We start from the raw sequence: 17,040 nt of genomic DNA, 5'->3' as shown, positions 1-17,040 counted from the left end.
AGCTTGGAACCTGTTCACGATGCTGATTGGATACTGCCTCTTACAATTTAAAATATATTTTACACTTTTATATAAAATGCCTTTTTCTTTTTAGGAGATTTTTTTATTCTTTTAAAGGTATCTTATCATGTTTAGGTACGTGTTATGGATAATAAGCAGTTGTATAAGTACATATACCTACATTTACTGATCCAAATAATTCTACACCTTTGATACTGCACCGTAAACAAAAATTATAACTAGAACCAACATTTTCAATTTATGTAACACAGTTTCATTAAAACTTATTTTCAGTGTAAAGGTATTTGAATACTGACAGTAACAAAAACCTATTAAAATATGACGTTTGAAATTTGTTAATTTTGGACTAAAAATCATTATCAACGTGTAAAGTTTAAACAAAAGTTACACACACCCTGCATATTGAACAAATTATGGTAAATAAAATATACTTTTTTCCTTTAAAAGTAGATCTAGGGTTAGTGACAGCTAAGTATGAACAGAAGTTCGTCGCGCCACAAACACCGGGAAGGAATTCTGACCAACCGGGACTCAAGCGGTCTCCTCAAGTGCGGCTTAAATACTATCTTCTCTATTTTTGCTTGCATAAGCACCAATGTACGACAGTAATAAAGACCTTTGCTATCTCACTGCTAAGTAGACTCCTTCAGATGTTATTGCGCGTTCTTTTGTTCGTTTTTCAATTCTCGCAGCCGATGAAAAATATTTGTAAAAGTTTTCAAGTGCCTATGCTTAATAGTCTATTGAAATATTTTACAAAGGAGATGTAACTATTTGACCAATTATTTTTTTCTATTTTATGACTAGTTGTAAAAAAATAAAAGTAAAAACATTATATATTAAACTAGATAGTCGCCCGCGTCGAGGTCGGTTATATCGCATTTCCAAGAGAACTCTTCAAAAGTGCGGAATAAGAACTATCCTATGTTCTTTCTCAAGGTCAACTCTATATATGTAGCAAATTTCATTTTAATCAGTTCAGTGGTTTAGACGTGAAAGCTTAACAGACAGACAGACAGACAGAAATACAGACAGAGGTACTTTTGCATTTATAATATCATATATAGTAGGGATGGACATTTCTGTATACGCCACTTTGAACCCATGTTTAGGCGTGACGATATAGTTTAGAAACTACCTTAATTAAGAAACCTTTTACTCGAGAAAACTAATGACTTCCTACATGAGCATACCTACTGTTATACACACATACCTACATACATATGTACCTACATGTGTCTACGCTATGTACGGTTAGTCGCAATTAGGCGCGCTTCATGTATAAGTACGATACACCTCAGTCATACCCAACTTTGAAGACGTTGAAATCAAACTCAAAGACATGCATTTTCGAAATTGTTATAATTTAAATTAGGTATGGCCTCGTGACTTATATAAACAGGGCAGTAAATTTTTTTTTATGACTTGTCTGTATTTATTTAGTTTTTCTCCATTGTCCTCCTTTGGAACGGTATTTAAGAAAATTATCAACATTTTTAGATGACAAAAAAACTCCTAAAAAAACTTTTTGCCTCGTCAATATTTTTTTATCTATGAGGCATTAACTGCAGTGCCTCGTTTAGTAAGACAGATTTTATTGTTTTACGCCGTGCGTCGTGACAACGTACAGCAAAAGTTAGGTAGAGAACAAAATTATTAAAAAAAATGTAAATACCCTTCCACTACCTACTTTTTAACAGATGACGTAATATTTAAGAATATGATTATTTTAGTAACAGCTCATAAAGATTAAAATCTATTTAGTCGAGGCAAAATTTCATAGCATAAAAACACATGCTTTTATGCACAATTTAAGGAGCCTTTTCTTGCTTTTTCACTATCCAAACAATTTATTCGGTGAATTACGATATCTTTGATTCGCTTCAGCGGGATAGTTTCTTTTTCTGAATCAAATAAAAAAATGTGCCAAATTACAGAAATGAAATGCTAAAAACTACTTGCATAAATCTGCTTGACGAATATTAAACTAATAAAAAATAGTCTTATGTGGACTAATTTTATTAGTTCATTATATCAACTCGGCTTACTCACGCGTATTTATCAGGATTGCCTGACTAGTTTCGTACCCATCCGAGTTTGACTCACCGCCGCGTCAGCTCAAACCGTTGCATAATTAAATAACGAATCATCCTCAAGATAGTAACTATAAAAATACCCATTATAAAGTTGAAACATTTGTTTAAATTCACAAGGTGTCCGTAAATTCCCACGGGCTAAGCACACACTATAAAATGACAACGTGTCTTTTTACTTTGCTCCCATCACATAAATGTATGAGCAGGTATAATATTCAGCTCTTGAGGGCACTACTCGGCTGACGTTTCCGAATAGCGATAGCAATGTCTATATGCATTCGTATATTTTATCTCTAACGTCAACCGTACCGTCAAACTTATATTATAAATTCAAATATTTTACTAACACGGATCGACACGGACGCGCTCTTGGGATTAGGGTTACCAGTGCTGCATGTCTAAGGGTCAGTATATAGGTACTACAGTATAGGATGCGGCTATCTAAGTTATTATGAACAACGGCTACAAAAACTTAAAAACGTAAAGACTTTTTGTCTGTTGTGGGTTGATGTCTGTTGTTATTTTTATTATTAAACATCAAATTATATTTATATTTTTTATAATTATTTTTTTTAATTAGGTAAAAACATATGATACCTTTAATGCGAAATCTTTGTTTTAAACACCACTACTAAATTTAATCAGTTATCACTAAAACTAGGATAGAAATAGAAATCCACAATTATGATTATTAAATATATATCTGCGGTATTCATAAAATTCTATCAATGACTGTGAACTGGTAAATAATTATTAACAGGAACAAAGTTCTATTCGGAAAGACTAATTAGCATAGTGGTTAAGCTCCTATGAGCTAAGTAATGGGTTTCAGATTGCATCATCCCACGGGTAATCTAGTCTTTGTATTCAGAAAAGAACTAAAAAGAAAATTACCTCAATGAAAATAACGTTAAACTGAATGAAACATAACAAAGGAGTTTCCTATTCCGTAACTTTTATTTATAATTACAAAAAGTTTCTAAATATACAAAGGAGTACGTATATTTCATTGATCCTATCAGTAGTACAATTTTATTTGCAAGTAAAACAGACAACAATTACAATTTAAATATAAAATACGGTACGTTAAATAAAATTTAACGAAAACATCGAACAAACGCGATAGCATGAAATAATCTCAAACGTATACATACTCGTAGTTCAATACTCGGCTGTAAACCAAACAAAAGTAACAAAACAAATGTTCAACCGAAAAATATATGTCACGATTGCAATGAAACATGCGTCGGCCGCCTTAAACGGTGCACCCACTCTCTAGAAATTATCACGCTTTTCCGGACCACGATGCTTGCCAAATATCTGCCCATAAATTATTGCTCTTTGACGCATTACGGCAAAATCTATTACAACGCGTTATTTAGGTACATTATGTGTTAAGTTATATAAGGGGTTGTTTATGTGGTGTGTCGCACTTCACATCTTAGCGGTTAGCCCGGTATATTGGGCTGGAACGTATCGTCTTGTAACTCTTTTGTTCAAATGTATATTGCATTTTCGCAGCGTATTTGAAGCTTAGAATACAATAGACTATTGAGTTTTGCACACTATTTGACTGAGCCCGTTTTCTGACTCTTTTTAACGCATTGTTCCGTGGCATTGTGTGGATCGATAGACAGCGGTAATACAGCCTGAGGCAGGAGCGTGAAAAAGAGCCATACAATCTGTATCGGTAGGTACTTATTGCTAAGGCATTGCGTGGTGACTTAGTAATTGTCTTGTAATCATTGTTTCCTCTACTTGTACTTCTTAAAATGGAATTCTTATAAACTTCTGCATGAGAACAACTATGAAAAGGAACTATGCACAGTAAACTTGGTAAACAAACTCTTACCGTCTAAAACCTCTAAAGTGCTTCTCCATTCTCTTTTACCGGGAAAAATGCGGTCAAGCATGGCAAACTGCAAAACAAAAAAGCAAAAACAAACTTTGAATAAACTAACCATGCAAGAACTTCCGTTGCTGATACTTAATTGATTGATTTTGCTATAAAACATATGGGACTTTGAAGAGCCAATTGATCAATTATTTGTAAATCTTCCAACAACTATTTTAAATAAATATACTGCTGTTATGGAGTGTTAAATTTAGTGCGGAATGGTTTACCTTGCAAAAGGAGTAGGTACGTCGTGTTAAAGGTCTAGGTGTTAAACACAACTAGTACCTAGTTACTTAAATAACATGCTGTATCTAGGGCCAAAGCTTAGCATCTCTAGCACTATAGAACCAGGTCATATTTATAATTTACTTATTGTTAAAAGAAATATCTTAATTGTTATTGATGTCAAGTAAAAAACAAACAACAATATAAATACATGTCAACTCAATTTATGATTCATCTTTGCTAAGTTAATTAACAACTATTATCTAAATAAGAAAGACCTTGTGTATTAATATGACATGATTAAGAAATTCAATTTGTACCTATACAATTCGAAATTGATATCGTTACTCGCTTATATTTATCGCATATGTCATTTCGCACAGCCCTTGATTCTGTCCCAACATAAACAAAGTTGTTAAACTTTTAAATTGAAATTATGATCACAGGGCGAAAGTTTCGTCCTTTTCGGGTAGCAGCGTCCAGGGCGGTCTAGGCAGAGGTACCGTAATCCTCTCACACAAACTCCTAATTCTTTTTGAAGCTTCCACTTTAATGTTTATGCATGATACGTACCTACTCTTGTTACTTTTTACGTAGATACATGTGTTAAGTATTATTTATAGCGAGCTTAGAAAATATCTCCGCTACCGAAAGTTTCAGTTACTTTAATATTTCTTATAGTTTTAGGAGGCTGTTTAACATCCGGCTATATGTAGAAAATAGTATATTTCTCTAAATAAGTTATTTGTTAGAAAACATACCGGTCTAGTTAATTAGTGAGATCAATAAAAAATGCTTTGAAAATAATTAATTTAACATAAATAAACTAGTTACATTTTTTTTAACAAATTCGTACAATTGAATACCAATAAAACGAATCAATGGCAGTGGTTAGAACTGTAAAAAATGCTTCGATCGGTAGCGAACACGCGGCACTAGCGGCCGGCGCGCGTCCGAATCAAGAGTCTACGTGAGCACTGCACATCCATTGTTTTGACTGAACAAAAGTGTGTTTCAATATTTTTTACATTAATTACATTTGCTTTCCCAACGAACCTTTGTGTTGGTGCTAAAAAAATAACCAGATTTTTCACCAGGCTACAACAAAACCATACTTTGCACAATTGTAGGCATAAATTTTACTTCAGAGCTTTCATACAAGTGTACGTAGCTTACAACAAGCATAGATAATCTATGTCAAATAAATATTACTAACGAGATGGCAACATTTTCTAACCTGTGTTGCTTTTATAGAATTATTACATTCGCGTCCAGTGACCTAACAAAATCTAACCGCAACTATCTTTAATCATTTCCAATTAAACTGACCTACATTTTAACATAAAATCGCTAGCGTGAGAGGTCAACTTATACCAAATTATATCGTTACAACGGTCACAGTTAACCGATGACGGTATTATGTCCCATGTGATAGGGGGTAACGCTACCGCCATTTATCAAGTCTAATTTTGACCAACGAAAACCCATTTACACTTTGCCCAAAGGGGGACCGTAAACGTCAAATATTTAGCAACAATAAAATTATCAAAGTAAACAACGCAACACGTATTCACTTTAATTAATTGAATAATCTGCTTTTATGTCGCATAAACGATTGGTTTTTAAAGAGAACGACCAACAGATTTTTTTGTGGATATTGGACTTTATTTTCCTATCAGATTTAAATCTTTCAGCAGTACGAGATTATTGTCTGCCACAATGCACGGTTTATAAAATACGTAGGTGCTTCGATAGCTTCAGGCTAACGTAGTGCTCTAAACGTTCCCAAATACGATTATCAGACCGCAAAACAGTTATGCCGGGCCTTAGGCGCTCGAGATCGTAGGGGGATCAATCCATTCAGTTACCAACAAAATCGGAACACGATCCGTGTCGAGTAGCTGATATACCGAGGTATCAAACCGACAGTGCTCTCCATGAAATAATAACTAATTATACTAATGGCGATATTATTTCACGGAATATAAGGAAAATATTCAATTTCCTTCATTACTTTAGTATCTTTAAATGAAATTGAAATGTATTTATAGGAGTATGTTTAATAAACTTTGAGTTTTCAAACTTAAAGTTGAAAATTCTGCATTTAAAAATAAAACTTAGTTTTAGCACATTTGTGACTTTGCTCTTCTCCATTATTTTTCAAAATGTTCTTAAAATACTAACGATTTTTATATTAAAATTGTTGCGGGTATATTCTTTTAAGAGGAAATAGCTTTATTCATAATTCAAATGAATTGAATGTCTATCTATCAGTTCATTGAAAAATACTAATTTAGTTACAATAAACGCATAAATAAAGTAAAGCAAGAGCTTTTTAAAGATTTAATTCTCCGTCAAGCTGCTTGAACTGAATTGATTGGATCGTATTCAAGCCGAGGGTATAAGAGCATAATTGCTAATAGGCGGGTGCCTTTGAGCGCATTCCGATATCTGCTCGTAATATTGATAACTTACTTTATGAGAATAAAATTATTGGAACTGCAATTTAATTAAAATAAAATATTACGATTATTGCTAAGTAGAACTCGTAGCTAAGTATAAATGATTTGAACGATTTTATGATGTATCTGTGTATGATTGCAGTATTTACGAGAAACTTATGGAGTTTTGGAATGGAGATTTATACTCATTCATATAAAGTATGTCTGTAAGCACCAATAATACTAAACATTGCCGTCGTTATACAACACATATATTGCTTGATTTTGAATTGTTTTTTTTCGGAAATTCCTTTGTTTGGGAATTTAGACTCTAAAGTGAGACTGAAAAAGGGACAATTATGCTCAATCGAGGTACTAATGTGCATTTTGTAAAAAAAAGCACAATTCGAAATGGAAAGAAGATCAAAGCGAATGGAGATTCCTAAATGTTTTCAGGTATTAAGAGTATTGCTATAGCACACAAGACGAATTCACCTTGCAAAACGCTGAGCTACTGAAAGCCTTGTTTCACCACACACATTTTTACTCTTTCTCAAAGTGTTTGAGCAGCATGTGAAGCTTTATTAGCAATAAGTAACGAGCCATGGAACCAGGGCCGGAGCTAGGGAACGCATCTTTTTGGCCTTTTTGCTTTCTTGGGTGACGTCACTCAGTCAAGGCAAAACGATATTAAGAACATCAAGATTATGCAGCAAAGCGTGTTCGATGAAGTGCACAAAAAGTGAAACGAACTCTTTGCAGATGAACTTTAGTACTTGGGTTTTATAATTAGTAAAGAGGGTATTAAAACTTGTGTAGAGAGCTATTATTAAGCTATAATCATGCTAGGAAACATGTCAGAGTTTAGGTCATAGCTGAGCATGGTAATGGAGGTACGTAATTGTAAGATTCGTTAAAAAAATGTTGTTTGGATAGATATTTTTTTTAATAACTGCCGATCTAGCGAATTCAATCTTGTTATCGTGGGGGGTTTAACGAACATTCAAGTCACATGCAAGAAGACTCCCAGACACAAACGTCGGCTCATTTTTTTCACATTTTGACCCTCAAATGTTTCTGGCATTGACAATAGACGAGTGCCGAAAGCGTGGGCGCGGTCATTGCACATTTGTCTTGTACTCTTCCCGAGTATTGAAAGAGAGAAAGAAATAGTGTGAAAGAGACAACCTCGCAAATACAAAGAGGATATTGCAATAATTTTTGGGGTGAAAAATTCATCAGTATAGGCCGGGATTTAATCTTGAAATGCACTTTTCGGTAATAAAGCTTTACCAGTGCAGGCACAAATTTATTACAAAAGCGGCTATATTCTCTGGATGTCAGTATTTATTTTAATGTATATCGAGAGATAGAATCGATTGCTGGTTGGAAAGTAGATTTTAATTGCGACAAAAGAGAACATGTTTACGTATAATTGCTAAAAAAACTCAACTTATGCAAGAGACTGTTTTTGATGCGGATCAGCCTTCAGACATGAAGTAGAGGGGTGTTTAGGAAATACAAATTATTTGTGTGAAGTATTTTTTCTAGTATCGTAAAATTAAACGTTTAAAAAGGAGCCATAATTATATTTTTTTACTATAACCCTTAACTGGTAGTAAGCAGCCAACTCAAACTACCACATAATAGCCACCTTTGTTCATGAGATGATCATCTAAGAATCAAGCACTCTTTGCAACCAGGTGAATAGAAATCCGTATCGAAATCGATCGAACCATGTTGGAGATAAATGGCACACTATCCTTGGTGAGTGACGGCCACCATAATTACAAACCTGTGACAGAAAACTATATCGATACCGATTCAGCTGTTCTCGAGTTACAAGGGGCATCGGATTTTCTGACACACGATCAAACAACTTCCATTCCGTTGTGGTTAAAAACAAACTTCCGAAATACGTTTCATTTCCAAATTGGTGTAAGTGTATTGATGGATTCTAGAAAAGGAAAAACTAATTTTGAATTACGGACGGAAACCAATGTAGCAGCTGTGTCATTCTTGAAATTTGATTTCAATTAAGGAAACAAAAGCCAAAAGTTTTATTAAAACGGAATATCGTTCGTGGTTCGTACGTACATTGTTCAATATTTAATACATTTCTAAGGTCAGCGATAAATTAGATTTTCTGTTACTGCTAAAATTTATTTGGCATTTAGAAAGTAGAAACTTGATTAAAGAATAGTCTACTCATTATTGCCAAACAGGGTTGGTTATCAGCGATCATATATGGTCGCAGTTTTATGAATTTGTTTCTCTTAGATCTTTCTGCGAGTTTGTGATGTTTGAGTGTTATAACCAAATTACTTAGTTTTTACGTTCACAAATAGGTATATAGGACATCAGCTTGCTACACTCAAATAATGTTTTTTTTTTTCTTTTTATATATACAAAAGGCTTTTACACTTTTATACATTATATACAGCTACAAATTTTGGCGCTGGTTTTAAAAAACATGCCCTTTGTTAACAGATTGCCGGGCGAACACGACGTATTTTTGAAATATGAAGAGATACTAACGGGCATTCTATAAATTGAGCACTTGCAACTCTGTTGCAGAGCTTCGGAAATACCTGCTGCTCTAATACTTTAATCTTTTTTTCATCATTCAAAGAACGTGTTGCGACGTATTACAAAACTGTTTTGAAAATAGCCGGAGAGTGAAGCACCCTTGTGTCGGATGCAACGTGTGATGTCACGTTTTAGTAAAAAATGGTTAAGCAACTCTCGACAGGATTCCGTGTCTACCTAAATATTAAAAGATTTTCTAAAGATAATGATCAGCTATGAGATTTATGACTTTATGAACTGTGATAGTAATATACCTACGTCTTCTGAAAAAATAATGTCTAGCTGTATAGGTTCATGACATGCAGCCTGGCGGACGGATCGACGGACAAACGTCGATGCCACAGTAATAGGGTCCCGATTATACCCTTTTGATACGGAACCCTAAAATGTAGCAATAACGAGTTTTTCAACATTCAAACACGTTGTGTATTATGCAGATTTCGTTTAGAGTTTTAAATGAAATACATATATTAAAGGAAATTTTATGACTCCAAAATACAGTATATTTTGACGAATTCCACTATTTGAAAAACATGTAACAAAACAATGATTGCGATTGAAACTTTCTGTCACTAACTGAAATAGTTGTTATTTTGAATTTATTAGCAACAGTTACATACAATTTTCATAATATATAATTAACGTGTCGATGTAATCGGACACGGAAAAGACAAGTATGTATGTGAGATATATTTCAAAGAAAATATCAGAAACATAAATATGTTCTACTATCGCGTTAACAAACAATGACGATGTTACAATACTTTGAAATGTAGGCGTGACGTCACTTATCAGCACACTTATTTACCGACAAGTGAGTAAATTAGTGATTTAACCTTCCCCCATTTCCATAAATTTCTTCGTATCTTTGATGCATTTGGTCTATTTTTTTTAATCTATTAGTTGAATCCAGAGGAAAAATTGTGAAGAAGCTCCTCGTTTATATTTCGCCAGTTGTAAGTTATTCAAGGTCGATGATGATAATGGATGGCGTCTAATATTACTGCGGGCCTTGCTTCCGTGTACCCAACAAAGTTCGTCATAGACGAAGTTTGCGCACGTGTGATCCGCTTATTTTAGGATGCCGTGTAGAGTAACTACCCAACAACTGTTGTATCTCGGATAGGAACCTATAAGGAGGTAAACGGTAATCAATATGTATGTTTACTAGTCTACTGCTCGATAGTGTAACTCCAAATTTCAACCTTATACTCTATTGTTTTCTGGTTGATTATCGCTTGTGTTTCCTAAAGCAACATTTTCCCAAATTGATGTACTTTTAACAAAAATCCATGCCATGCGTTTACCTTCATATTTTGTCCAAAGTAACGCTTATATCCACGGCTTTAAAATTCAGCCGCACCTTTGTTAAATCGTAGTATTCTCGTAGCCCAGCGGATCAGGGTAATAGGGCACTAAGCCCACACACTCGCTGACCAATCACGTTAATTTAACAGGGCCGTTTCGTTACCCAACTTGTTTCACAGTGATGTACGGTATGGCCGAATGTTAGGGCTGCCCGGCCCGGCTACTCTGAGGAAAGCTCCTGATATTTTATGTTCCTCCTAAACTACTGATGGCCGACACATCTTGATATATTAGTCCACTTTTATTTTATCTATAAATAAGCAAACAGCCCTGAAAGTCATCAAAATTCGACTTTGCCAATAAAATATTGTACTTACCCTTTTGAAAATGTGTAAATAGGGCATAATTAAAAGTAATTCATTTAAAATACCCATCAACCCTACTGTTAGTATACTTTACAAAGGATAATGTTGGTGCCATCCGTTTATTTACTTACACCACTATGCGTGTTACGAAGGCAATTTTTTTATTTCGGTTTGTCAAAAAAGATCTAAATGTAAAATAACACTCGGAGAGTTAGACTCACAAACGGGAAGCTTCTGAATCACTAATGAAGTTTATTCATGCTATATTTGATATTTTTTTCTTATTTTAGTGGTTTTTAAAGTGTGATTTCTATTTATTTGTTACCTTCTTTTGAACGTGTACCAGCCACTTCATAGCTGATATAAGTAGTTTATATAAGCACCTTTTTGCTGAAACGGAAATATTAGTTCAGTATTATCGGTCGCTAAAATGTAGGAAAAAAGATTTCACACCGTAACATTTAGGGTTATTTATTATGCAGTAGCAAAACAGTTTCACATTGCATGTGACAAATACCGTACAGGAATGTATTTCTCGACGCCAGAAGGTGTGATCAATTAAGCCGAGTATATTAATGTCTGAAACTAGAAACTCGACACAGACCGGTTATTGATGAGCGATATGATATTTCTCAGTCTCGTATTTGTCAACAGGCTGTGCAATCAAAGCTGACAGGATAGTTATAGTAGTTGTCGAGTAATTGTTCATGTTCTAATCAAACTAGATAAGACTACAAAAGGAATTTGTTTTTTGGCTCGAAGCGACCAACGACTGCCGCAAAGATTTGTGTTTGACAAACATTTAAATCACACAGACGCTTGTCCTACGCTGGAATCGAACCAGCACACGTGATCTCAACCACTCAGCTATAATTTTAGTTCTCGAGGATCACGTTCCGTAAAAAGCATACGAATCTTAATAAGAGTTAGAGCCAAATGATGGAAGAAATCTGACACGTTCAATATTCCACTACTCTTACAAATAATTTGACTGACAACATAAATATCTTAGCTTCGCGAACCACCTATGTTTATTCCATAAGCCATGAGCTTGTACGTAAGGCAAGCAGCATCGATCTCTTTCGGGTGTGCGGTTCGCCGAATGTTTATACTAGCTTGACATTCTGAGCGTACTCAGGGCCTGTCCGTGTCAACTCTTGCTCTCCACCCGTGGGAAATAACAGGGTATTTACTGCACTAGACTTGCTATTCGACACGATTTTTGCATACTAACATTTCAAGTGATACAAGGGACTTTAGACTTGGAAGTGCCAAAGGTTTACTTTATAATTCTTATATATTTACTTTCCAGCGTGCATAGTAAGAGAGGGCCTAGTAGTGGAGGTAGTTTTCACAGTTTACAGTACATATTTTAAGCGATAATATAAGTAATGGTACGCAGAAAATGAAAAATTTGATTATGACAAAAGAATATATGATTATTCACACCTTAGTTGTCTTTACAATCATCGCAAAATTAAATTGCATTTTTTTAAGTACGTATCTTATACAGCTTGGTAATTTAGTTTTGAGACATAAATGATCTGTAAAAAGTAGAGACACAAAGATTAGTTAAAGTTAAGCAGTGTTTATTAATAGTAATAAAGTTCATGTATTCTATTCTCCGTATATTACTATTTTGTTAAATACGATACTGGCGTGTTATGCTAATCTTTGTAGAAGGGGCGGTCAAGATAATCAAGTGTGTCTCAGTTTTCAAGAGGTATGACGATGAGGACCGTATTATATTAAAGGGTTTATGTCGTAATTATTACTTTGGTGTTGAAAGTTTTGAAGTTGTGTTTGGGAAATTTAATCAGCTGCCTCTTAATCTGGGTATAGGCAGTGCTATAGAGTTCGTTGTGTAAGTATACTGTCTATAAAGTTAAAAAAAAATGTTTTGTATTTGTGTACCAAATAACATACCAAGTTGTAATATCCTCACTAGTTCCTATATTAGTTTAATGAAATAATTCTATGGTACCATCAAAACATTATTCGAAATCTTATTGATCCAAAAACTCGGTTGATTAAATCCAACGTTTCAAGTTTAATGTCGGAAAATACTCATAAAGTCACAATTAAAACAATTGTCTAGTTGTTAAATACATTCTATATTCTGCATAATAGTATCTAATATAATGTTATTCACACATTTCGCTGCCGCTGTATACATAAATACGTGCAAATTGTAATTGCAATCCCAGTGGCGCGGTGGCGGCTTGGGCGCCGTAAAGGTAAGCAAAGACTTAAACTTGTCAACGAAGCAGCATGTGCCTCGTTTAAACATTTTTAATAATAAATAAATCGCTAGTAGTTAAGGCACGTCAGGGAAACGTAGGTATGTAGACTTTTTCAAGAAGAAAAATTTAGTGGGACTGTTTTTTCGTTAGGGTCATTTGGTAGTGAAGTTAAAAATCGTTTTGATATTCAGGAGATTGAAAACTTTTCAAAAAGCAAACGCTATCCTATGTAACGTATAAATAACAAGTCGACAAAATAACGTAAATAAATACAAAAAAAAACAAGAGCATTTTCAAATAAAATTAAAATATATCCAATTCGTTATACACATTTTCGACATAATAGTCGAAACTGAATGGTCTGGATGCTCGACTACATTTATTTAAAATGAAGTGAACGGATAGATTGGAACAGGTACGCAATACATCAGATCCGATATTACAACAGTGCTTAATCGCATCTACGGGGTACTTGTACAAGAACCGTCAAATGCCAGATGCGAGGGAAGATTGAGGCTTAATCAAAGATCTCCAATAAGTGACGTCATCAAAGTGAAGATGAGGTTGAAAGCCTACTTGTTATAAAATGTATCCGTGTAACAGATTAAGCTGAATGCTTTGCGAATTGTATCAGTATGGAATGTTCATGTGCAAGTATGTGCTTACACGAAATGGACAATGTCCTTAAGTTATTTGGTACAGGATATGGATTGAGTTTGATAATAATTAATAGCGAAGCTTTACATATGTACGACTAGTTGCTAACCCACAGATTATCCATTGTTTTGCTGCATGAAGTAAACGTAACATAGGAATATAAACAACAGTAAATGCACTGGTTTAAAATCTATGTCTATACTAATATATAAAGCTGAAGAGTTTGTTTGTTTGTTTGAACGCGCTAATCTCAGGAACTACTGGTCCAAATTGAAAAATTCTTTTTGTGTTGAATAGACCATTCATCGAGGAAGGCTTTAGGGTATAAACCATCACGCTGCGACTAATAGGAGCGAAGATACAAAGGAAAATGTGAGAAAAAACAGGGCAGGTATAAATCATAACTTATATCTTATACCCACAGGGACGAAGTCGCGGGCAACAGCTAGTTAAATATAATCATAATGTAACAAAAAAATATTGTTTTTGATCTAGTTCAATGGTTATTACAATAAAGTAAACTGAAACGTACTTTTTGGATGGTATCTTATTTATTAATTTCTACATTGCTCTAAAATACATAATTAATAAATAAAATTAAGGACACATACCTAATAATCAAATCTGCACCAAAATAAATATTACAAGTAACACACCCACTCTTGAGATATTTCGTTAGTCTCAAAAGTGAACATAATACATTATCAAGTAGAAGCTCTTGAAAACTCTTGTTTCAAAATCACAAAGTACAAAAAAAAATGCGAAATTTAAAAATGTTTAGGAAGTGAATTTTTCGAATAAACAATTTGTTTTTGCGTGTTACAGACGTATAAATAGCGGTGGCAGCTCGGCGTCGAGTGTGAGTGCTCAATGTGAAAAGGCAATTAATACACGGCCGGGATTCTGTTGCTGAACTGTTAAAATCGTTTACTTGAGCTGCAACATACACTAATCAAATTTGGGCGTTTTAATGCGGTAATGGAGAGATGATATTGGTGAGAGTAATATCGAGGAAGGTTTGGCGACAGCGCAAGATGCTGAATAGGTGAGGAATCTTCCTGAAAATGTTGAGAAAACAAACGATTAAGTTACCAAGAGCAGACCAACGTGAACCATTGCTTTAGCTCATGACTATGGAATCTAAACGCATTGAAATGTGTTGTTGCACTCTTTCATGTGCGACTTCAATTTTTTTGCGCGAATTTTTGTGCGACTTTTGAAACTTGAGATAATGACTACGGTACATACTGACGGAACTAACTTTGTCTGGTCAAATGTTAGATAAAGGCGTTTCAACACTCAGTCCAAAGTAGCTACCCTTAACTTCCTCCATATTTAATACTGCAAAACTTACGGATGACTAAGCTCACGAGTATCAACATGCCATGTTCAAAGTCGGAATTTATATTTAATTTAAAATTTCTCCGTGAAATTTTGTATTTTGGCGTGTTGAGCAACGAGAAAAGTAATCTCTCCGTAGAAGATATATTGTATCTAAAATCATTTACCTATATGTATGTATCCGGCTACATAAAACTTTACCTTGGCAGTACTTCACGGTGAATTTTCTACTTTCTAGAAAAGTTATCGTTGTTGGCCCTCGGGACTACACATCGCGCCCGTACCTCCCCCGACCTGGCTTCACCCCACCGACGTAATAACGACCGACTTTATAACCGAGTGGGCTTAAATCTCACAACACTTTCCCATATCTTCTTTCTCGCTAGCACCGTCGCCCGAATGAAATCTAAGCCCACGATTACAATTGGTCCCGCCGGAGTCCGTAACTTATCCAAAAATCCGAGGTGATTTAATGTGGCCCAAGAAGTCACGGATTTAAAACGATCTTGGCCAGATCCTCCGCCCAGTGCTCTGATATTTTTCTCGTTATGTTCCTTTGACCACGGCTTCCGCATTAGATTTGCGACGTAAAAACAAAGATAACCTTATAACGATAATAAGGTTATCGTATGAGACTGTCTTGTGTCACGAAATATGGTTACGTGCTACGTCTACGGTATTATATGGATTTCATAATCAAATATTGGGCACTTTTTCTAATCCATGTGTAACACAGCGTTTTAAATCACTTTTTACGATGTGAGTTATTATTTTTTTAAACCTGACTCTATATCAACTCGGGCTTTCAACCTGCAACAAAATTTGATTATGTTACTCAACGGCTTCATCCGGGGTATGCTTTATCCTTCTTTAGAGCAGCTAACCTGATAAGCATACACTAATCTGAATCCCACTTTCACTTCAAGCTGTTAATATTAGGTACAACTAATAAGGTCGGAGCAAACAAAATATTATTACACTAATACCGTTAAAAATGTCACATATTGACTGGCTTAACTCTACGTAAAGGCCAATGTAATAAAATAAAAAGAAAACCCTTTTTGCGATGGAACATGCATGTACATTAAAAATCGTGCGTCAGAACTCAATTAGTGGGGAAGTAATTTGATCGTGGAACTACCCAAACGTTTTAGTGGCTGCATCATGTAATTATATAGGATTTTTTACTTCTAAAAGTTTGTCTTTTTGGACGTCGAAAATTGATACTAAAAATATCTTGACTGCAATATCATAATATATTTCTTAATTAAGTTAGAATCACGAAATTGAAGGCTTTATAAAATGTATTTCTAAAAAAAAGCCTTAGGTTTCTGGTTGCTATGTCTGGGAAAGAGTTACGAAAACAATAAAACAGTCAGGCTGTATAAAGCTGTGCCATAAAAGATAAGAATGACTTTATAATAGTGATGAAGGTATTCGATGAATAACTGTGAAGATACTTAGAACATCGAAAAAGTAATTTCGCTAATTGTCACAAACTTGTGCACACGATAAATTACAAAACCAACCCGACACGCGACATTAGGTTCACGTCGAAATGAAAAATAAGTCTTGTGACTTTTTGTAAGAATCATGTGCGGTTTGAGTCGTTAAAGGAGTTAAAAACAATCCAACATCCTTTAAAATTTTATAAAAAAGAAACATGTTTCTATACGTAACTCAGCTTATTATTCTTAACTACGTTTCCAAACTGATTTTATATAAATTCTTCGCCAGCGTCTAAAAATGTTGAAACAATTCGTTAAAACAACTTGGTGGTTCAGAAAGAATTTTAAAACCGTATCAACTTACACAGTTTTATACGTAGGTACCTACTTTAATATTACTTTTTTAGAT

This window comes from Trichoplusia ni, chromosome 1 (assembly GCF_003590095.1).
Source record: "Trichoplusia ni isolate ovarian cell line Hi5 chromosome 1, tn1, whole genome shotgun sequence".
In the NCBI taxonomy this organism is placed as follows: Eukaryota; Metazoa; Arthropoda; class Insecta; order Lepidoptera; family Noctuidae; genus Trichoplusia; species Trichoplusia ni.
Note: the sequence above shows the minus strand (reverse complement) of the source record.